General features: G+C 38.2%; 1 long non-coding RNA gene across 4 annotated transcripts in view; it reads left to right on the plus strand.

The window, feature by feature from the left end:
• The first annotated feature begins 7482 nt into the window (after positions 1 to 7482).
• Positions 7483 to 16068, plus strand: part of LOC146700491 (uncharacterized) — a 19029-nt gene continuing 10443 nt past the window's right edge. For 2 of the 4 annotated variants that reach the window (XR_014922579.1, XR_014922580.1), the window contains exon 1: positions 14939 to 15767. This is a non-coding gene — a long non-coding RNA (uncharacterized LOC146700491). Of the gene's footprint in view, positions 7747 to 14938; positions 15768 to 16068 lie in introns of those variants that run through there. The other 2 variants (XR_014922581.1, XR_014922582.1) reach the window with 2 other exon arrangements.

The following is a 16068-nucleotide window of genomic DNA, read 5'->3' on the forward strand; positions in this document are numbered from 1 at the left end:
TAGAGAATTTTAAGGGTACAGATATTTAAAAATTTTGTTACCGAAGTAGGTATTTCTAGATTCATTTGACTGGAACGAATTTTTCCTAGATAATAGATTTCCATTGCTGATATTAAAGAAATTTATTGTTGCTGATTCTCTATTTTGACACAAGGCATTTAAATGAAATAAACCTTCCACTATATAACATGTACTAGATTTTTTTTTCCCTTTCTCATGCCACAATGAAAAATGATGATTTTCTTTTTCTGGCAAATATCTGGATTGTTCCAAATGGTACAGTGACCCTGAGAGGCCAAATAGACTGCAACTTAAGAAAACACCATAAGAAAAACAAAAATAAATAAATAATTAAATTAATACCAATTAATTGGTTCTTTAGGTTTTTTCATAATAGAAACTCATATTTCATGTAAAAGCATTTTGCATTACCTTAAAAAAAACCTTACAATGATAATGTGTATGTTTGGAGGATTTTGAAATTCCTTTCAAAGCTTCCTTCTTATATTTTTAGATTAAAGTAGTTCTCTGGTTGAGTTTTATGGTGTTTGTCTTCATTAGCTTTACTTTGACACTTTCTGGTACTTTCCAGCCACCCATCTTACCAAATACCTTGTTAACTGTTGTTTGGAAATCGAATAACAGTGGAGCGTGGGTTTAATATTTCTTTCCTAAGTAGCCTGAGGTTATGTTCATTTTTACAGGAAAAAGTGAGTGCTGCAGTTTTGCAATAAGCAAATCAAGCTTTAAAACTTATGGGATCATGGGTAATGCACAATGACCCTACCACACAGGCTGAAGAGTAGGCATCCATACCACTAATACATTTGAGTTTCATGTATTTAAGATATTTACGTTTTCATGACAATAAAGAAACCAAATTAAAAGTTTAGTAGCACAAAAACTTTAAACTTTAATTTATTTAAACTTTAATTTATTAAACAATCTTAAAAACCTTACAAAAACAACCAAATTTCAGTAAAAACAGAGTCAAATACATTTGTGCTAAAGCTGGGATTTTAAAGAATTGTCAATGCAGTCATTTGGAAAAATGTGTTAAAGAAGGTTTGCTCACACGAGCATTGGCTTCAGCACCTCACATGTCTCTATCAGGATTTAGTGTCAGTGTTAGTCAAATTTTCTACAACTAACCAGGGGATTTCACAGGACTCTCTTCAGCCCCGTGAGAATGAAGTACACCCCATGATGTATTAGCTTTTAGAACCACCTTAACATCAATAACGTATCATAAATGGGTTCAGTATGACTTTATCGGTCAGTCAAAATGTGTAGGAATTTTGGCCCATCTTTCTTTAAGTCATTTATCCTTAGTTCTTTTTTTTAATCATTCTGTTACAGATTTTGCCATTTTTTGATGTGCTTTGTATACCCCATTTTGCCACACTTGTGATCACTGGCAATTTCACCATTTGGTATTTGGTATATAGAGAGGTTCATGGTCAACTAAGTGGAAACATCTCTGCTTTGGTCTTATCATTCCAAAGGGCCATGTTCTAGAAGTCGTATGGTTTGTTCAGATGTAACTTTGCAAATTTAAGCCATGCTTGACAGAAGGCAACCCTTGGCGTTTTTACACTTTCTCTAACCATTGCACAGTCTAATCTTGGGGTGAATTTACTGGAAAAGTGTACTTCTGAGCATACTGACAATTATTGTGAATTTTCACTGTCGAATAATGGGCTTCAAATTATTTGGAAAAGACTCCAGATAGATCATCGATGATGTCTTTGCCCCTTGGCATTGTGTTAACACACAAATTAATGCCACAGATCATCAAACTGCTGAAATTACTGCTTTTATAGCAGTGATCACACTAGCTGCCACATAATCAGATGCTGCATTTGATTAGCAGTATGCGACTGGTACTTAGCCTCTTAATTCCTTGCAGCAGTAAGGGTTTATTTAGTGTATCACAAGACTGTATGCAGTCATGTGAAAACTTTACTTTTCACATGACTGTATATACCTGACAGCTAATATACACCTCTGGGCTATGTGGCTTTCCACACACCTAGCTAAAAACAGCCATTGATATGTCTTAGGGTACACAGTGCAGAGTAACGCTTGATCAGTAGTGTTTACTGTACACAAAGACCTTTGTTTCCTGATGGTAATCTTTAAAGCAGTGCCTCCTGTTACCTCTTGGAAAAAATGTTCTCTTAAGGAATTTTGTTCTCCTTCCAGTGGCCTTAAATTACAATGTAAAAAGGATACACATTTCTACATTTTTTAAAATTTTGTTCTGATAATTGGTTATCTGAATTATTCCAACAAAGTAGAGGGGGTAGAATCTGCAGTTAGAGCACAAGCAGGTTGATAAGTTGTGAGCTGAGGATTTTATTCAGATTCATAAGGTACAGTAGTAATACTACAAGATTAAAATTATAGTCTTGTATGGCCAAGTGTTCTCTCATGCAAGCACATCAGTCAAGAGACTCCACTGTCTATTGCAAGTTGGTACCTACATATTATCCTATAGAATTTGTTCTCTAATACGCAATATATCTACTTTTCTGAGTGTGCTGACCTCCCATTAAGATGAACACAGGTCTTTGGCCTTTAGCCTTAAAGGGAAAATCACATTCCTGTCTTACTAAGTCAAATAGGATTCACTAGCCTTCACAGACACCAATGAGAGACGCTTGAGTAGAAGCCAAAGGTCAGCTACAGAATCAGGTCATCATGTTGTGAAATGACTTCAAGAGCATGACTGCAGATATCTAAACCAAGTGCAAAGATTAAATTTATCACAATTTCGCTATTCTAGTGTAACTCATTCACTACATATACAACATGGGTCACTGAAAGCCAGGGATTTCGTGAAAGCAGCTTGGGGAGTTGTAGCACTGCATTTTAAGGTACTTCTGTATTGGCATAAGCCTTAGTGTAATATTTGAGGTGTACATTAGTTAGTTAAGAATTTTCATGGCATCAAACTTTTATTTTAAGTTGACCTGAACGTTTGCTGACTTGTTTCCTAACAAAGTATATAAGCTAACTGTTGTAAGAGACAACCTGCAACACAGTGTTGTTGGAAATATGAACAAATTCTGTAGATAGAGGATGTTTGCAACCAGTGTTGTTTGTTTGTTGGGTTTTTTTTATGTTCTTACACCAGTTACAGAGGGTCCTTTGGGGAATTGGTGACCTAGAAATTGAGATTCTGTCAAATGGCTGCAAAGCAATTTTCAGCTGGGTTTAGTGATGTCAGTTTAGTCTCTAGTGTGTTACAGTCCACGTGCAAGTGTAACAGAATGTCATTGTACATTATTGTGTATTTTTTCAATGAAGATTTACTTCTCATCTGAGCACAATAATAAGGGCACCACTAAGGTATCAATTTACTTAATAATAAACATATATTTGTTTAAAAATAAGAAATAAGTTCAGAAGAAAGGAAAATGACTGCTGTGTGAGGCAAAAGGATGTCTGTCTTTTCATGTACCAAATAGCTATGCTTTATATAAGCTATGAACAAAAGACAAGTAAAATAAAGACAACACAATATATACTACAAAATACTTGATCATTTATGAAGCTCATAATTATGTAATTCCTTTTTAATATACCATTGTTATGACTGAACTTGGCTTCATTAAAAATCTGCAAATATCAGAGCTAGCTATCGCATAAGGTTTCAGGAAATTATTATGACAAAGATGGTTTCACAAAAAGAGAACGTCTTCTCTTGTGTGGCTCATTGGAGAAAATGTCATAAATAACTGCAAGAAAAATTAGACCAGTGTCTTTATTCTCTGTATATTTCTTACATTTTACCCACTGGTTCTTCTTTCTGTCTTAAAATTTCCACAAAATACTGATATAAAACACAAAATGCAAAAAACAGAAAAGCATAAGCATAAGAAAAAGGATAATAATAAGTCCAGGTTATAAAAAAGGGGTCGAACTGTTTTCCCTGGTGTATAATACACAATGTGCATCCTCTTTAATGAAGGACACCCTAGATACGCCACTAAATAAATATAATTCTTTCCCTGACCAGACATTATCCTGGTCAAATTATATAAAATCATACCCAAGATAAAGGTAGCCAATACATGTTCATATCAGGAGTTCTGTTCATATCATCTGCATTTGTCACACAGAGCGCTTAATTAAGCTCAGGTGGGCTTCTGCTTCGCTTTGTCAGTCAAGATAAACTCTTGTACATACTTCACTACCCTACACTGCACTCAAACCAAACAGTAGCTAGTACACCTTAAAGACCAATACCATGTAGATATCCATCTGTCTTAAAGGATTGTCAAATTAAATCAGCCAATTATAGAGTCTTGAAGTCAAAATAACACTTTTTCCAGGTCTTACTTGACATCACTGGACAGAAGTTGATGGCTCACAGAGGACAGTATAGACATGGTCCCTACAATAAGATAAGAAATACTTTTTTCTCCCATATTTGGGCATTTCCTTTGCCACAGTAGTTGGAATGATAATAATAATTATTACTGTATTATTATTAGGACAAGTGATACTAATAATAATACTTTTTGTCTAGGCTGGCAATAGTAAGCAGAGTAATAGCACATTAGGAATATTAAAAGCAGAAATAAGTTATTTTTCTAGATTATTTGGTCTTGCTTTTGGGTTATTTATTCATTTGACTGTTTTATATTGTATATCTGTATTTGTAACATGTAGCAGTGTAGCAACTTATGTTAAACTTCAAAGTGTTTCATTGACACTTTGACTGCGGAAAATTGGCCTGTATCTTTCTCCCTTTGTCTTTTTTTTACAAGCTATAGCAAATATGATACAAATATATGCAAATATATTAGTTTGCATATTAATTAATTTATTATTTAGTTGTCACAAAGTTTATGAAAAACTCTTTAAATTTAAAACAGTTATTTCATGGTTCAGGATTTAAAGGGTTAACACCTGTCTGAAAAGCCTTTGAATATAATAGCAAAAATGAACAGGTGAATAGAAGTGCATTGTAGAACAAAGGCATTAAGATGTGATAGCTTTGCATCTGCAGGACAGATAGTGTCTGACACTTAAAAGGCAGTTGTGAAAGCTGTCAAATACATTCACGGTCTGGTGTCATTTCTGACATTGTATCTCCAGAGAAGCCTTTTGCTTCAGGATACGATGCTGTTTGTGTTACTTAATTTAGATTTAGAGAGAGAAGTAAGACTAGCAAAATACAAGTAAAAGGTATAAAGAATTGCTGTTGTTTTATTAAGGTCACACAGTTTTAGAATAGAAAATGGTAAAAGGGAAAGGTGTTTTCAAAGTGTGCCCATTATAATGTATGGCTGTTGCAGTAGTAAAGGTTCGTAATACCTTAACTCACCCGACATGTCACCAACCCACAATAGCATGAATAATTTAACCACTTGAACACAACTTAAACCTTCTCCTGTTGTAAGACTTAACCAGCGTCACATTTCTTTTTTTTTTTTTTTTGTTTCAACAACTTCATGAAATATATACAGTTATGTGTTCTGTGCCAGCTCTGTTCTAGGATGCCCTCTGGACCCAGTGGAAGTGGTGAGTGACAGGAGAATGGTGGCTAAGCTGTCATCCCTGTTGGACAACATCTCCCACCCCATGCAGGAGATTCTGACAGCACTGAGCAGCTCCTTCAGTGGCAGGTTGTGGCACCCACGGTGTGGGACGGAGAGATTTCGCAGGTCATTCCTCCCCACTGCTGTCAGACTCCACAGCAAAAACTTCAACTGATCAAACTCACACATGTGCAATAAGACTAAGTGCAATACTCTTTTCTGACAAAGTTGTATTTTTACTCAGTTGTATATAGAATTTTTATTCTATTTTAATCCTATTGTATATTTTATTCTATTTTATTCTACTGTATATAGTATTTTATTTTATTCTATTCTGTGAAGTTGTGTATTGTATTTATTATTATTATTATATTCTAATTTTTGCTATATAACTTTTGCACTGTCCACTTCCTGCTGTGACAAAAAAAATTTCCCACGTGTGGGACTAATAAAGGTTATCTTATCTTTTCTTATCTTTCTTTTCTACCTACACTGTCTTTTTACAGTATAATAAAGTACTGAGTTCACAGGAAGCCAAAATCAGAGCTGCAATAACATTGCATCAGTTCAAGGAATGATTAATAACAGAAAGGTTATTACTTACACAAACTGAACATTAATAGAGGAAATGGAAGCAGGATCAAAAACCACATTGGATTCAGGCTTTCACTCCTAAACTAATAAAATTAACCAATGCAACCAGCACTTTAAGTTGCACGTTGGATGCCCTTGCCAACCAACGTACCAAATTCATTCATTCATTGTATTAAGTAATTCAATTCAGTTCAGTTTAATTTATAAAATAAAATGTTGTCTGTGTGTGTGTGTGTGTGTGTGTGTGTGTGTGTGTGTGTGTGTGTGTGTGTGTGTGTGTGTGTACTTGTATGACACATTATTATGCCACAACTTTGAGGCTACCAGTCCCATAACAGTCAACGTACAATTAGCATTACAGAATTATACTTCAATTACGTGATTCCATTCTGCAGATGTATAAGTAGCTAATCACTTGATTTTTATTGCCTATAAACACTTGGTTCATTCTGTGATTAGAACTGATTTGATGAGGTTCAGATGAATAAACCATATCCACCTATGTCGCAGTGTGAGCCAGTAATCAGCAGCACCATAAAGCAGAGCAAGATGTGTACAGAATAAACTTTATACCCTTAGGCGTGCCTTCAAAACATGTCTGTGTTTATTCTATATATGGCAGCAACACTAAGGCCTTTAGCAAAATTGTGCTTGAACGTGTCATATTTCCTGACAAGCTTGCCAACATCTTTTGCATGCAATGACTACCATTGTTACACATCGCCTACTCTGCAATGTCATCTGTTCCCAAAGTGACATTCATGTCACATATATGGCTATTTCACATGCACCTTACATGTACTTTTTAAGTGTATCTTTCTGTGAATATAAGGTTACCAAAACCTAGCTTGTCCAAGTGTTAACAGGTGTGAAAAATATCACTCCTCCATACCTCATGCCCAGTGTTGGGACTAACGCGTTATTAAGTAACGCGTTACAGTAACTACGTTATTATTGTGGTACGGAGCCCCGCAGGGGACATGGGAGAAAAAAAAATTAAGACGGACTTTTGCGAGATCTCGCAAAACTATCTCGGGATCTCGCAAAACTTTTGCGAGATCTCGCAAAACAAACTCGGGATCTCGCAAAAGTTTTAGCCGCATTCTTCCCGTTAGCTCGAAGCTAACGGGAGGTCGAGACCCACTACAGCCGGAAGGAACACCGCTTTCCCGGCACATCGTGCCTCGACCTCCCGGTCAGCTTCGAGCCGGCGTCCGAAGAATGCGGCTAAAAGTTTTGCGAGATCCCGAGTTTGTTTTGCGAGATCTTGCAAAACGTTTGCGAGATCCCGAGTTCGTTTTGCGAGATCTCGCAAAAGTCCGTCTTAATTTTTTTTTCTCCCATGTCCCCTGCGGGGCTCCGTATTGTGGTAACGAGCACGGTAACTAGTTATTATGCCAAAACCGGGAACGCGTTACTCGTTACTGGGATTTAGATAGGCTCGTTATTCGTTACTTTATGTGGTGGCTATCACGGAGCTTCCACAGATTCAATAACATTAGCAAGTGGTGGAAGCCAGCAGGTGGATGAAGGAAAAGGGAGGCAGGAGGAGAGACCCGAAGCGGCCGCTGGTCCGAGTGTCAGGTGAACTGAACTTCAGGTAAGAAGTTATAACCTGCAGTCCATCTGGGTCAGATATGAACCAAGTTTAGGTGGAGTTTATTTTCGTTATGCTGACTTTTTCGTACTGCATGCTAGCTAGCATGACGGAGTTTCTATACAGCTGGGTGGGTGCTATGATACTGATGTTGAACTTTATTTTGTTCATAAGGTTAATTATTAGAGTTGCCAACCGTCCAGTAAAAAACAGAATCGTCTCGTATTCAGAGAAAATATTACGCGCTTCGTATTGAGGTGAAAAGGAACGGTTTGTCCCGGATTTCAGCTACAATGAAAAAGACACAAAGCTGGAGTTATTCTGTGTTTCCGCTGCACAGCTGCCTCTTCTTCTCTCATTCTCTGCCCCTCCCTCTCCTGTTTCTACTTCAATCATGAAACTGATCAATGATCAGCTGATCGGCTTTTCTCTCTTGTTTATTTATCGCCCACTTCTCGCCAGAAAGAGGAAACCAGCGGATGTCGCGGTAAACAACAGCAGCACTTTTAAGCTTGATCAGCTGTTGTTAGAATTTATTTAATATTACTTTCTAGTATCAGCTGATGTTTGCTGGAGCGACAGCTGTAAACCTGCTGGTCAGGATGTCGGTTTGGTTATGTGATGAGAGGGAAACATGAAGATGAAACCAGGAGATGTCCTTACTGAATCATCAGAGCTGTGATGGAGAAACAGGTTTACCTTTTAGGTGACATGAATGAGTTGAAGGGAAGTTATGAACTGTTTCTGAGAGATAAATAACACCAGGATCCTTTTCTAAGTAGCTGACAGCTGGTAACTGTGCAGGAGCGGGTCTAGCAAAGTGTTGCCAGGGGTCCATGTAGGGCATTAAAAGGGAATGGGGGGCACAAGGAAATACTTTCTTATTCTCATTTAAAATGTCTAGCTTTTAAAAAATAATTATCTGAATCTTACAACAAACAATTGATAGATTGATGCATATATACCATCAAAACAGTGTACATCACTGTCACAACAGTGTTTATTTTCATTCAAAGGCTTTATGATTTTTCCTATAATGGTGGGCCGGTCTCTAGTCAAAATGCCCGGGACGATTTTTTTGTCCCAGTCCAGCTCTGTATGCAGCTCATCTGCAGTCTGGTGTTACCTACATCTTCCTATTCATAAGGCAGAATTTCCGAGTTCTGAATACAATCGAAAGCACCACGACTGCAGTTTTTGTGTTGGATGTAAAAAGCAGGCTAAGATTGAATCAGGTGTGGGATTTCTCTCATGGAAATGTGCACATTATTTTTTCCTTTCTATTGGTAGGTGGCACAGTGCACTTGTGGCAAGTAAGCAAGCTAGAAGACTGGCAATCTTGCTGGGTATCCAGTTACGGAAGCAACACATTAACAAGTGAATTCTGAGTAAAAGCAAAATTACTTTCCCTAGTAACTAGTTACTCTGAAAGTAACGAGTAACTTGAAGTAACTGAGTTGCTTTTGATAGAAGTAACTAGTAATGTAACTAAGTTACTAATTTAAAGTAACTTACCCAACACTGCTCATGCCTCAAATCCAGATAAGTTTACCAGATCTGCATCTAAATTTAATTTAAAAGTATTTTCAGATTGTTGTTGTAAAACATAGAGACGAGTGTCTTGAGAAATCACGCCCTTGCACCCATTACAGAATGTTTAATTTAGACTCCAATTTCTCCTCAGTGTCTTAGTATTTTGGAATATCTTAAGCGAGTCAACAACATGTGGGCACAGAGAATTGAAAATAGACAGGTGTGTATTTAGATATGTGAAAGTAAGAGATGGGTAGACTACAGAAAATAAGGTAAATTACAATAAGAGTTTAAATTTAAACATTTTGGGGTCTGTTTTCAAATATAGCTCAAACCCGGCTTCATTGTGTAATTGTTATAGTTTGTGTGTTAGCTTCCTTCACCAACAAAATAACAACTTTATTTGGGGATCTAATTATTTGAAACAGAAATAAAGAAATACAGACAGACAGACAGACAGACAGAGTATTCTGTTAGATCATTCTCTTTTATGGTTAAAGATGCAAAATCTAATAAATAAATACATTCTTAAAAAGAATTGTAAAATTTACCTCAAAAAGCACCAGCTTATTCACAACTCAGCAGGGTGCCAAAGTGCTGAATATTACATTTTAATTGGTATTTGGAAATGTTAGTGAATGCTGTCTTTTCTGTAACTACAGTTCATAAGCTGCATGACACCTTTGAAATTTTCCCTGAAAGATACCCAGTCCTCTAAAATCAATTTTATTGATACTAATTTCCAAAAGTTAAAGCTCAAGGAGTTATCAGCATTATTATTCCTGTTTACAGGAACAGCTTTACAGAAGCTATGATTGTTTTTTTTTTTCCTTGATTGTGATGCATTCCTCTTTATGCTCTTAGTTTTTACATTTACATTTAGAGGCCAACCCCTTGCACATGTGATTAAAGAGTTAGGTAAAACAAAAATGCAACATACACAATTGGTTTTGGCTTTATTATTTATATGCATAGATCTGTAGCTGATTGCATTTCACAGCATGGCCAATGTTGCTGCATTGTTTCATATTGTTGCCTTGGATAAGCTTAAGCATTGTCTCTGCATATGAGATGATACGGGAAAGTCTCTGACCGCATGCTTTGAGAAAATCTGACAATTGTTTGTTTCCCTAGCCCAGACTCCCATGGACTAGTACTCACTCCTGAATCTCCTGCCATGCAGCCATTTCATGCTCTTCCAGTATCTGAAAGCAAACCTAGAAACTTGGAAAGCTGAGTTGATATGTAATGTCTTTATTCCAAAAAAAGAAAAATCATGTCATTTTAATCTATTTTACAACAGAAGTTGCAGTATAGAAGTTTCAGATTAAAGAGTTCAATGCTACATATTATGATTCCCCACTTTCCTGTAATTTTTATTGAGAAATCTATAACCCACAGAGGGAAGAGATGGACAAGTCAGCAAAACATTAGCCTGAAACCACTGCCATTTTAAGTAGCTTAGAAACGTAACAATTTTATATCACGTTGTAATGTATCCCAAAAATTTAAAAAAAGTTTTGCTTTTACAAAACCTTTCCTAAAACCTAAGTAATTTTTGTGTCTTGTGTTTTGACAAGTTGTGCCGCTGGGTATGAGTGTTCTGGAAAAAATGTGAGTGGACCACAATGCAACATGTAGAGGCTCTAATGATTAAAGTGATGGTCAGTAATGTTCTTTATTGAATGATACAATAATGAAAATGAACAACTGCTGATTTAAGCCGTCAAATTCATGTTGACACTGATATAAGTTGACAATTGAAATTAAAATAAAAAAGAGGCACACAATGTTTTTTTTATCTGTTTTCAAGTTGTGAATGTAGTAATTTTTCCCAAACAATTATTAAGTGCACATACTTCATGACATTCGTAACAAAACACGCCATTTGAAAAACATTCAGGGTGTTATGATGCTTTTAATGGTGGATAGGTCTCCTTTTAACTTTGTACAACTGCATGAGAACTCAAGGAGATGCCACATCGAAGTATGGTGGAGGTCAGATCTTTCTGTTTATAACTCATGTAAATTAAATACTGAATAGGATGTTTAGGTTTGTAGGGAAATGCATATTGGCGTTTTCCAGTTTAAAGACATAGAGATAACTGGATATATTTAGAGTGAGCATAGTGTATATAGAAACTGCAGGTAAAGATGTGTAAGGAAGGGATAGGGAGGGAGACAGTCGATCAGGCTACTTTATATTTTAGTTCATTTTCTATTTACAGAGATGGATTATCAGTAGGTCAAACCTCAATTTTTTAGATGGTTGTAGTGAGTCCCAATCAATCCACTAAAATGTTGCGAGCAGTTTCATTTTGGGAACAATGGATTGTGGGAGGAGAAGAAAGATAGTGGGAGTGCTGTGATGGAGATTAATGTTAAAGCAGACTAATGGACCGTCTGTCTAAGCACTTAGAATGGACAAACTATGTTTTCAGCCCATAGAAGCTGCTTGAGTTTGCAGAGAGGCAGCAGGCTGCAATGAGGTTGTACATAGAATTTATTAGAGTGTGTCTTGGCAAAACGCCTCATTTCCCAAAGCCTCCCCAGCTTGTGATCTGCATTTTAATTGTTTCTGCATTTACATTAAGATCTGCAGCTTAGCCCCCTGATTGTGCAACATTGTGACCTTGATGATGTCCATCAGGTTTCGTTTCTCCTCTTACTTCATTTTCTACACCATCACTTCTTACATGACTCACTATGTGAGTGACAGACAGGGTCTGTAATTTGTATTTGCTAATACCAATACTGTGGTGACACAGACAGTATGTGAAATCTAACTTATACCACAAACATTTATTAGTCTCCAGAAACTCAACAGAGTTAGTACGTACAGTAATGTGCAAGTCTTTACTCAGTTCTCATTTTATATATATATATATATGGGGTCTATCACACCAGGCAAGACCCCAGGTGCAGGCTGTGTAAAGATGCCCCTGAGACAATCCAGCACATAACAGCAGATAACAGCAGGGTGCAAGATGCTAGCAGGCAAGGCATACATGGAACGCCATAACCAAGTGGCCGGCATAGTGTACAGGAACATCTGTGCCGAGTATAACCTGGAAGTCCCGAGGTCAAAATGGGAGATGCCCCCCAAGGGTGGTGGAGAATGACCGAGCTAAGATCCTGTGGGACTTCCAGATACAGACGGACAAAATGGTGGTGGCTAACCAACCGGACATAGTGGTGGTAGACAAACAGAAGAAGACGGCCGTAGTGATCGATGTAGCGGTTCCGAATGACAGCAACATCAGGAAGAAGGAACACGAGAAGCTGGAGAAATACCAAGGGCTCAGAGAAGAGCTCGAGAGGATGTGGAGGGTGAAGGTAACGGTGGTCCCCGTGGTAATCGGAGCACTAGGTGCGGTGACTCCCAAGCTAGGCGAGTGGCTCCAGCAGATCCCGGGAATAACATCGGAGATCTCTGTCCAGAAAAGCGCAGTCCTGGGAACAGCTAAGATACTGCGCAGGACCCTCAAGCTCCCAGGCCTCTGGTAGAGGACAACGAGCTTGAAGGATAAACCGCCCGCAGGGGCGTACTGGGTGTGTGTATATATTTATTAGGGGTGCAACAATACACAAATGTTTCAATAATACTTTTATGCTGTCTCTGAAGGGCAGTGGCACAGAGATTATGTGATATATATATATATATATTAGTGCTGTCAAAATTATCGCGTTAATTGTTAAGATCAACGCGAAATGTTTAATGCATTAAAAAAACTTTAACGCTGATTTTGTTTTTTTATTAATTTCCTGTAATCTAAGACCTTTAAATTCATGAGCACCTCTGGAGGAGGGGGCAACAGTGTGCTATGCTGGCGTTTGGCCTGACAGAAATGATTAGAAGAAGAAGAAGAAGTGACACCATGCTACTATCTAGCTAACACTAGCTAACACACGCAAGCATGGACGAGGGCGGACTTTTGGGTGGAAAGTTTCTCTTTAAGAAGTTGCCTGATGGCTTGTTGGACAAAACGAGAGTAAGATGCACAATTTGCAACGCTGAATTCAAGTACCACAGAAGCAGTTCATCACTGGCGTATCACCTGAGAGCAAAACACCCAACTGAATCCACCTCTACGGGACCTCGCCAGTCTACGCTTCAGGAGTATGGTGCTTGTGGACGAATAACAAAAAATGTGAGAGAAAAGGTAACCAATTCCTTGGTTGTTTGGATAGCTAAAAACTGCCGACTAGTTAGCATAGTAGAAGATGATGGACTGAGAGAAGTCATTCGTGCTGCATCAGGAGATGAGTGTTACAATTTGCCCTCGAGAGGAACCATTGTGTCGAGACTGCACACTTTGTATGGGGACCAGAGGGCTCAGCAGTCCAGCAAGCTTGTGCAAGTAAGGAATGTCGCTCTCACCGGAGACCACTGGACTTCGGTGAACAACGATAATTACTTAAAATATAAAGAATAAAAAAATGTAATTGGAGCCAGGCTATTAATAAAGTAATTGAGATTAATCGCAATTAATAACAGAAAATTGTGAGATTAGTTAGTTAATTTTTTTTAATCTATTGACAGCACTAATATATATATATATTTATTTATTAAGTCGCAACGATACACAAAATTCACGGTTCGGTTCGATACTTTGGTGTCACGGTTCGATATTTTTTCGATACAAAAAAGTGTTCATGCCTTTTTAATTTGTCATTTATTAAAATTATAAATATATATTTTAACTCAAAAGTACAGTTTTTAAATTTAATGTTGCTGAAACAACAAAGTAATAAAAAAATAAATCTATCTGATTGAGAAATCACTCATCTTTGGAAAAGAGAGTTTATTACAGAGAAATGGCTCTTTCCAAAATAAAAGCTATACTATACCCTTCTTCTGGGCTATATTCTCAGCAGCATATTAAACATATCAGGTCCCCATAAGGAGAATCATGTGCTAACGGCTGTTTAAATGACTCGGGTAAAGTTTGTAGCATGCGTGCTTGTTGTTTTTGTCTGCTTCCACTTGTCTTTGCACTAGGATGATGTCAGCATAAATGTGCAGTCATATTTGTTGTGTTCCCACTAGTGCTGTCAGCGTTAATCTCGTTAAAATGACATTAACGCCATAACGCGGCAAATCTCCACGTTAACAAGCTAACTGCGCTAACGCACTAGTTCCCACCAATTGAGCATTGCATGGCACATCCGACATACTGTTTTACTTTTGTCCATGACGCGCTTACCATCAGGGTCATACTTCACATGAGAACCAAGATAGTTCCAAACGCCACATCTGAATGAGGGTGGGGGAGGTTCAATTTCGGGTAGCGTTGAGGCAGTTGCCATGTTGCAACGACCTTAGCTTCTGTCTTGCTGGCTTGCGCTGCGCTCAGTGGATCTGCACTCGACAGTGCAGCCTAGGCGGAGTAGTCGAACGCAGGCCCACTAAGCTCTCAACACAAACAGCATCCTCAGAAGAAAAGGTGATAAAAGTTGATAAAATAAATAAAAAATGTTGTATTGTTTGATATATATGCTTACCGAAACAAAAGCACTGTATTTTTAATTGCATTTTTAATTTGTCATTTATTAAAATTATAAATACATATTTTAACTCAAAAGTACAGTTTTTAAATTTAACCCTAACCCTTGTGCGTGTTTTTTATTTTGACAGCGAATGCGCACCACTTATGTTAGATTTGTATTGTTGATTGTCATTTATGCTTAGAAACATTTACCCACATATGCTTAGAAGTGTATAACCATTTGTAGATTGAAAGAATGTCTCATCCTAGGAGGTCTGTAACAGCTCTGTGTAGCATGAAGGGGGAGTGCGTTCACTCCCTCTACAGAGTGTTCCGGCGTAGATCACACCTCCTAGGAGAGGTCGTATCTTTTCTTATTGATTTATGGTATAGCAAGCACACGTATATCTGTTTAAGTATAAGAGCCTTTTGTTCAGATGGACCGCTAGACTCCTGGCACCAGCTTTGGGGAGTCTTCACAGGGTCACATCTGGACACCACACACACACACACACACACACACACACACACACACACACACACACACACACACACACACACACACACAGTATTCTTTGTTCACATGTATACCTATGTAAGATGTCATATGTTAATGACCCTATGCATATTCATGTAACCACAATAAAAGGAGTGCTATGGGGAGCCTGGCTGAGAGTCTGACGGAGGTCAAGTGGTGGAACGACACTCGGCTCCAGCCAGCTTTCCCTCATGCATGAGTAAAACCAGCCTGCTTGTGTCTTGCTTTGCAGTGTAACTATATTGTCTTCAACGTTCCAGCGGATAGGTACAAGCTACAAACCTATCATTAATTGGTCCTTCGATGCCGGATCCCTGGAGTCGACATTCACCGAGGGGAGAAGAGGCACGCGGAAAGACTGACGTCAGCCAGGAAGTTCCTGTGGATTCGCTGTCTGTCCTTTCTCCTCGATGAATGGCGATCGGCGGGATTCGAGGCTGATATTACACGCTAAGCAACACCAAGTAAGTTTAGAGTCCAACTCTATAACTGTACGTCTTCGCCGCTCAGTGGGGCGTTGTCCGTGGCCGCTCAGTGGGGCTAAAATTCGCCGTCTAAGTGGGGCGATGTACAAAGCCGCTCAGTGGGGTTTTTTGTACAGAAGCATTAAGTCGCAGAGTTGCGCAGTTCGAACTTTTTTTTGTTCGCCGTCTTAGTGGGGCGAAATACAGACCGCTGTGTGGGGTACTGTAGTGAGTTCTCCACCGCTCAGTGGGGTGTTGAGAAGTTCCGCGGGGTCCAGATTGTGCTGGACAATAGGCCTAT

The sequence above is a fragment of the Copadichromis virginalis genome, linkage group LG10, assembly GCF_057382275.1.
Source record: "Copadichromis virginalis isolate Kocher_CV1m ecotype Utaka linkage group LG10, C_Virginalis_male_GT1.1, whole genome shotgun sequence".
NCBI lineage: Eukaryota > Metazoa > Chordata > Actinopteri > Cichliformes > Cichlidae > Copadichromis > Copadichromis virginalis.